Below are 8,238 nucleotides of genomic sequence, written 5' to 3'. Positions count from 1 at the left end.
TCATTTCACTGTATTTTTTTTTCTGTGTGACTTGCTGGCCTAGTTACATATTCCAAATTTGCTCACTCAACTAAAAATATAGCGAGCAAATGCGACTATGGTTAGACACAACTAACAAGTTGGTTTTAGGAAGGGTCATGTATTTGGTCATAATGAAGTTGAGTTTTACACGTTTGTTCATGTACAAAACAAGACAAACAAAACCAAAAAAAATGATGTCACATTTTAATTAGGTCAAGCCACACTAACCATTTCCCTGTTCAATAGAAGTGCACATGAATATTTCCCAAGACATCATTGCATACATTTAAGTAAGCACAAAGTCAATTCTCAAATACAATTTTAATAAAACTAAAGAAGGAAGAAAACAAAATTCACGTTTATTTCTCATGAGCTCACAGGTCCACTGCTTCTGTGAACTTTCTGCTGCTCAGATCAACATAAATAAATGTGCATGCTGGTATTTTCTGACCACCCTCTGGTGACACATTTCTGAGTATTAGAATCAGGAAAAAATGTGATTTAAGAGACTTTGAATCTCTCAAAGCACAGCAAATTGAACGTTGCAGCAGATGGGCTACAGCAGCAAAAGACCACACCATGTGTCATTCCTGTCAGTTAACAACAGGAAACTGAAGCTACAGTTGACACACATTCACCAAAACTAGAGAATTGGACAAACGTTGGCAAGGCTGATGAGTCTGTGACATTCGGATGGTAGCATGGATGTTGTAGCAGAGTAAGAAGTTGGACAGATTCCCCAGAGCCCCAACTACAGGAATGACAAGTTTGTTTTTGTTTGCAGTACTTGAATAAATCTCCTGACACGAAATCATTTCATTCACCCCACACTTGGACTCGACTTTACAGTTGACTGATAATGCATACCTGAAGTCATCTCTCTAACCAAGGAATCAAAAGAAAGGAAAGGGAAAGAAAGCAAAGTGAGGCAAATGAGCCATTAACAGACTTCTTTCAAAATAAAGGTGAGCAGAGCACAACTAACAGGTTAAGAATGGTTTAGCTAAGAGCGTTTGCTAAAGACAGTGAGCCAGTGGTTCTATCAGAGTTAGCCAGCACGACTTAACTCATTAACACATGAATATTCATTTCAGAAACAGCCAGAGACTGAAGCAGCAGCAGGTCCCTCTCTAGATTATGTGATACTAGGTGAGCACATGTAGCAGCAGTTTAAAGTTATTCTAGTCTTTTCTATCAATAGCAGCTTCAGCTTCAGCTTATGTTGGACCAGTGAGGCCGTGATGTAAACAAGGCATTTTTAAGCAAGTGTTTTTTAAGGCTGATGAAATAGTACTTTAAAATAATACAATGCTCCTTAATTAATATTTAAAAAAAGTATGTAAGTAGTCACTTATATGGCGATGGACGCATTTATTTACCTTTGGTTAGTTCTTATGAAGCACCAACATATCCACGTAGACGCTCACAGTTTCATGTTCTGCTAAATCATCCAGTCAGGACCAAAAAACTGCTGTATAACTTTTATGTTTAATAGCATCAAAGGAACACTAACAGATGGCGGCTGTTACATCATCGCACATATCGTAAACACACTGCTGTTAGACCTGTACAATACTGTCATTAGACTTTCATGGAAACAAGTAAATATGGATACTTATTTACACTTTTTACACACAATGATCAAGACAAGTACATTTATAGTTATTCTGGTTTGCCGTGATGATCTGGTTTGACCTCTGATGTGCCTTTGTGCCAAACAGGTTGAAAGCAGCATGATGCTGTAAGGTTAAGGGGCTGCAATCAGTCCTGAATGTGATAAAAGATGATGGAAGTGAAAAGAGAGAGCAAAATGAAGGTTACCCTGGGGTGATGGGAAGGACGCGGAGAGGACAGAGCATGTTAGAAAGCTAAGATTGCACTTTAAGCTTTTTTATGCCAAGAAAATAATAAATACTGAAATATAAATGAAGAAAATAATACACCCCTAAGTTGGATACTCCAAGCTAAACTCATTGAAACCTAATATAATTGTAGAAATGTGGGGATATTTCAAACTAAACAGACTTTTGGTCTTATGTGTTTTTAAAGGCAGCTCATGAATGGCTACACTACAGATTATTGTGTACAGTTATGAACTAAATTATTTGTTGAAATAAAATGAAATAAAATCATGTAAGATATGGATCAAGAATGGAAGAGGGCCCACAAAGAGTCATGCATATGTGCCCCTGAAGGTTTGGTCAGAATTTAACATAAACAGTACAAAAGCATGGATCTACCTGCCTTGTGTCAGCAGTTCAGGATGATGGTGGTGTAACAACTCTGGGTGTAAATGCATGGGGATATTTTCCTGGCACGCTTTGAGCCTGTTTTGAGGATCAGTTAAGCACCACAGTTTGCCCGAGTACTATCGCTGACCATGTTCAGGCCTTTATGACGGCAGTGTAGCCCTCTCCTGATGGTTGCATTCAGTATGATAACGCACAGTGTCACAAAGCTGAGATCATCTCGAACATGACAACGAGTTATCTAAACTCAAACCGTCCCACTGTCACCTGATCTCAGTCTAACAGAGTGTCTTTGGAATGTGGTTGGAAGAAGAGATTTGCATCATGGATGTGCAGCCGATGAATCTGCAGCAACTGTGTAACACTATCATGTCAATATGGAGCAAAATCCTCTGAGAAAAGTTTCCAGCTCCTTGTTGAACCCAAACCACAAAGAATTAAGGCAATAATAGCATAGAATAAAGGCGTAACTTATAAGGTTTATGGTGAGTCAATCAACAAGCCCAGTAAATGTTCTTATTTTTTTTATGAAGAAAAACAATATGAAGCATTAATAATGTCATAATTAAGGTTTTAATAATAGCATATGGCGTTGTATTTAAATATGTGTGCATCGTTTTTCACGAGCAGTATAAAAGAAAGCATTCAGCCGGATAGCGATACAATAATTAGAGCTATTTGAATCTATTATTCATTTACACCTTCTGCTTTTGTTGTCACACAAAGGCACAGCTGTTTGCCTACCACAGTTTTCACTGTCATGTCAGCACATGGACCTGACAAATTGTCCCTCAGCTCAGAAAGAGATCTTGTGTCTGCCTTTCAGCAGGCTGTGCAACGTGAGCAGCAGCGAAAGGTAAGCACGGCTGAGCGCTGACAAAGTAAGTTGAAGTTAGAGATAAAAATGGAGTACTGTTGATTATTTTTCTGTTCTTGACTTTGTATGCCAGTATAGGCTACTACTTGGTAAAAAATAAACCAAACCTCAGGTTTTATAAATTGCATTAACTTCCTGCTTTGTAAATTGGTGTACCCTCCAGGCAGGTAAAAATGAAACAATCAAAAGAAAGATAAACGGGCATTCATGACACCCTTGTGTTCTACAGGGTGGACCATTTATATGGATACACCGTAATAACATGGGAATGGTTGGTGATATTAAAGTCCTGTTTGTGGCACATTAGTATATGTGAGGGGGCAAACTCCTCAAGATGGGTGGTGACCATGGTGGCCATTTAGAAGTCGGCCATCTTGGATACAACTTTTGTTTTTCCAACAGGAAGAGGGCCATGTGACACATCAAACTTATTGGTAATGTCACAAGAAAAACAATGGTGTGCTTGGTTTCAACGTAACTTTATTCTTTCATGAGTTATTTGTTGAAACTGATGTTTCTTCATCAGTGACAGTTTTCTTGAGTCCAAATTTTGGCAAATCCAACACTGAACCAGTTTCACGAAACTTAGCAAGCAGTTTGCTAACTGTAGCATGGGAGATGGGTGGTTTCGTAGGGTGTCTTGCATTGAAATCTGCTGCAATGACCCGGTTACTGCGATTTCGATTCGCTCCTCACGTGTTAACCTCTTCGACATGTCAATGGCTGTGAACAAAGAGAAACTTGTAAATAACTCATGAAAGAATAAAGTTACATTGAAACCAAGCACACCATTGTTTTTCTTGTGACATTACCAATAAGTTTGATGTGTCTCATGGCCCTCTTCCTATTGAAAAAACAAAAGTTGTATCCAAGATGGCCGACTTCTAAATAGCCACCATGGTCACCACCCATCTTGAGGAGTTTCCCCCTCACATATACTAATGTGCCACAAACAGGACTTTAATATCACCAACCATTCCCATGTTATACGGTGTATCCATATAAATGGCCCACCCTGTAGTATAGCAATACACTGGCATAGACACTAGATGGAAGCAGTACACAGGTTAGCGTCATGAAGGATGGCTCTGCTGCAAAGTTAATATGTGAACCTGTAACCCTTTTATCGCATTGAAAGAAAGACACTACAGGTCTATGACACACTGAGATAAACAAAAGCACTTCCTTACTTATTAAGCAAAAGTAAGGAAGGGGCTGTCATTGTCACGGACTGAGAGGCAGAGTTTCTTATCAGACCAATTTTGTTATCAGCGTGTTGCACCGGGTTGTAGCACTAGACCTCTGTCATAACTTTTTATGATTTAAATGGGGAACTCCAGGAGTCACATGACCTTTGAAAAGTACCCATATGAATTTAAGATATTATCGGTGACATCTGAAAGAGGGTATTTTTCCCAGCGTTCACCAATTTTTCTTAATTATTTTCTGCTTTGCTCAAACTAAACAGATATGATAACTTCAAGAGCTTTGTGTGATGAGTGATGTCCTCTCTAAGGTGTGTAATGTATACAGCACCTACTGTTACCCTTAGCAGACTGGATGATCAATAACCTTCTCTATATTCCCTGCTGTAGAATAGAGTTCTCAGGATGTGAGGGATAATTGATTAGATCAACAGCACCCTCTTGTAAACAGGTTTGAGTGGGCCTGCTTTTTGTTTCTTGTTTGTACGGCTTCCCTTTGTTACATATTGCAGATGCACTAGCCGACAACATTAAATGTTTCTGCTATGCAGCACTTTCTGTTGAGTTATTTTGCCTCTCAACAAGACAGTCAACAAACTGCTTCACGTTTTCACTACACATTGATATATTGTTATTTTATTATCATCAAGTCTACGTTTCACTTTGATTCATTAGCCAATCAAATGCAGGATAAATGTTTTTTTCATTAATCTCAGCTACAAAATCTTTAGCTTTTCCATGTTGAGCATTTTTGCAAATTGATGTTAGCTTTTACCTTGGGCCAGCTGCCATTCACTTTTAGGACAATTCAGACTGCAACTTGCAACGTTTTAATTTTAGTTTCAGTGCAATTCATTAACCCAAATAAATTTTGGAAACTAACAGTTATTATAAGACTGTTTGATGGAAAAAAGGAGATGTCATCACAGGATCTTGAGGTAAGTGTTGTTCTTAAAGTACAAAGTGTCGAAGTCTGCCTGTGAATAACTGCACAAATTTGACTTCCAGGGTGTTCGTAAAGAACATTAGAGCAAAACTACTGTACATGTGTTTAAATTGATATGCACTCGACAGAGAAATCAATCTCTGGGATGTAGAGTAGTGAAACTGCTACGGTTTTGCTTCAAACATTTGGTAACGATTGATTCAGCAGTTAGTTCAGTGATATCAGTCATGATGAAATTCCATCTGTCCAGCAATTCAAGCTGAACCTGACCATGAGCTTTTCAACTGGATAACAAAAAAAATATTCATCTGTTGATACAAACTCTTCTTTCTATGCCTTAGTGCTTTGTATCTAACATCACAGAGAAACTCGGGGTTTAGTATCTTGCCCAAGGATAGTTTTGGATGCAGACTGAAGAAACAAGGGATCAAACCATCAACCTGCCAATTAGTAGAAGACTACAGATTTATGACAGGCCTATAACATTAAACAAAAATACAGAACTTACAATCTGACAGCCTTAGTACTTTCATTAAATTAAGAGACACACACAGACACGTCTGTACATAATTTACTATATAAAGTTTAATGTAAGGTATTATTGTGCTCTTTGTGTTGGGGCAGTAAATTAAAGGAAAGTTGTAGGTGGAACATTTTATTATATTGACGTTACCATTTGAACTTCATGTTTCTTCAAAAAACATAAAGGTCTAGCTGTTAAAACAAAGATTATATGAAAGCAAACTGTTGTCTTTAACAACAAAACAATCTTCGCCTTTCTTCCAATAACATTTCTGCTGAAAGAAGTCAAGGTGAAGGTCAGGGTTGCTCTGAAGGATGTAAAAAAAAAAGAAAAAGAAAAAGCCTCATAATCCCCTCTAGTCTCTGCAGTGTTGATGGACAAAAAAAGGGGTTTTGCTTCATGATGTCTTTTCCATCCTGGGCAGCCGTGTGACGGCAGCTACAGCCCAACAGACAGGAAATGCAATTAGAAGTCACAGTAAAAAAGGGGACATTAGCATGCACAGACAAAAGAGTCACAGTCCTGAAGCCCCAGGTGAGGAAGGAGGTCGTAATCATAACCACCCTTACAATTTCCTGCCTTTTAGGAAGTAGAGGGAGGTGGTCCTTCAGACTGTGCCACAAATGCCTCATATTTTTGTAAGTAATGACCAGAGTTCTTAGGGTCAAGATCCTCAGTCAACAGCCAGCACTGAGTGTGTGAATGTTATCTAGTCTTAACCTGACCATGTGCTGGATTAGCTTTTACCCAGACGTACATCTGGCCTTAATAATGACCTGCTTAAACACCCAGTGTATCGTATTTGATACATGTCTTTTGTGACTTTTTGAGACAAGCAATTAAAAAATTGCCAGATGTAGCATTCATGTAGCATTAAATTTAATTCTTTTTTTAAACAAATGGTCAGATGGTTCACTAAAACTTTCCTGGCAACTATGTCATGTTTCAGGCTTTAAAAGATTTTTAAAAACCTAAACAACTGAAAAGAACAAACAAAAAAAACAGGACATGTATGGATAGGCTGCTTACACTTTATTTCAAACTGTGTCCAGTTTTGGCAAAGTGACAGAAAACTTGAAAAAAAAGTGACATGCATTGCTCGAATGTAAGTATATCTCGTATGTCCTATTGGTCTGTTCACTTTATGACATGTTAACATATTTATAATACTTTGTTTTGAGCTCTGTTAAAAGGAATGATATAAATACAATAACCTTCAGGGAGTTGTTCAAGCATAAATTAAATTTAAAGAATGTAAGGTGGGAAAGTTCAAACTATGCCTGTAGCCTCGTAGTCTGTTCAGAGTCTGCCCCACATCTTGCCCTATGACAAGCCTGAACTGGATGAGAAATTATAGAAAGTGCATAACAATTGTTGTTATTGACCACTGTGTCAGTCAGACAATGCTCAGTGGTGAACTGTGCACATAGAATACACAAATGATGTACGGGGCAGGAAAATGAGATGACATGACAGGAAACAGACTTGCTCAGACCAGCATCATCAAGATAATTTTCCAGTAAGTAGTTTTAACACATCCTGTGTCCCATCGCATCCAATAAAGAGACTCCCAGTAGCATCCAACCATCTGACCTTTAATACCCTGATTGGCGCTCCTGCATTTCACATCCTAAATGTGGAAAACACTACTGTTAAACAAAGGATATCCTATCCCTCTCGCCCAAGCCTAAGTGCTGTATTTAATTGGCACCAATACAAATACCCTTTTGATTCTTGAATTAACAGCATGTCCCCATCCTTTCACAGTTCTTTGAACAGGATGTTTGTCTGTTCTCAAGATGTTTTTTCCCCACTGGACCATGTTGGCTCCACACTGTTGGGGTCCAAATAAAATGAACCTTTGTATGAAACGAATCCAAGACCAGTAGCTTTGTTTATCTTTTTGTCTGTATTAAAGCTGTTGTATTAATATTCAGGCTGTGATCGGAGAAAGAAGATAAAATCTGATTGCTATGTCTAAGGTTGTTTAAGGTGTGGTCAGACCACTCATCATGTAGCGATTGCTCCGTCTTTTCCCACCTGTTTTTTTTTCTTTTTCAATGAGAGGTATTTTAAGATCTTATTTAGATTATGGATATCCGTGTTCTCTGCCGTAAGGAGGTTACGCACTGTTTTTAAGTGCTTGTCAAAAGATTCCTACCATTTTTCTCTGCCTCCATACTAACAAGTTGGCAGGTAAACATAAACATGTTGGAAGGATTAAACCGTGTTGCCAATAAGCTGTCACAGGAGGGGCTTGGGAGTCAGCTGCAGACAATTAGTTACACAATAGGTGACGCACACAGAAACAAACAGTTCTTTCCGGATCTGAATGGGATAATATTTTAAATAGCTTTGTTTATAAAGAACAAGACAAGGAGACAGAGAAATGGAGACTAGAGGCACAGTTTACATGC

This window comes from Mchenga conophoros, linkage group LG18 (genome assembly GCF_057382185.1).
Source record: "Mchenga conophoros isolate Kocher_MC1m ecotype Shallow Benthic linkage group LG18, M_conophoros_male_GT1.1, whole genome shotgun sequence".
NCBI lineage: Eukaryota > Metazoa > Chordata > Actinopteri > Cichliformes > Cichlidae > Mchenga > Mchenga conophoros.
The sequence above is the reverse complement of the archived record's forward strand: the minus strand, read 5'-3'. Positions refer to the sequence as shown.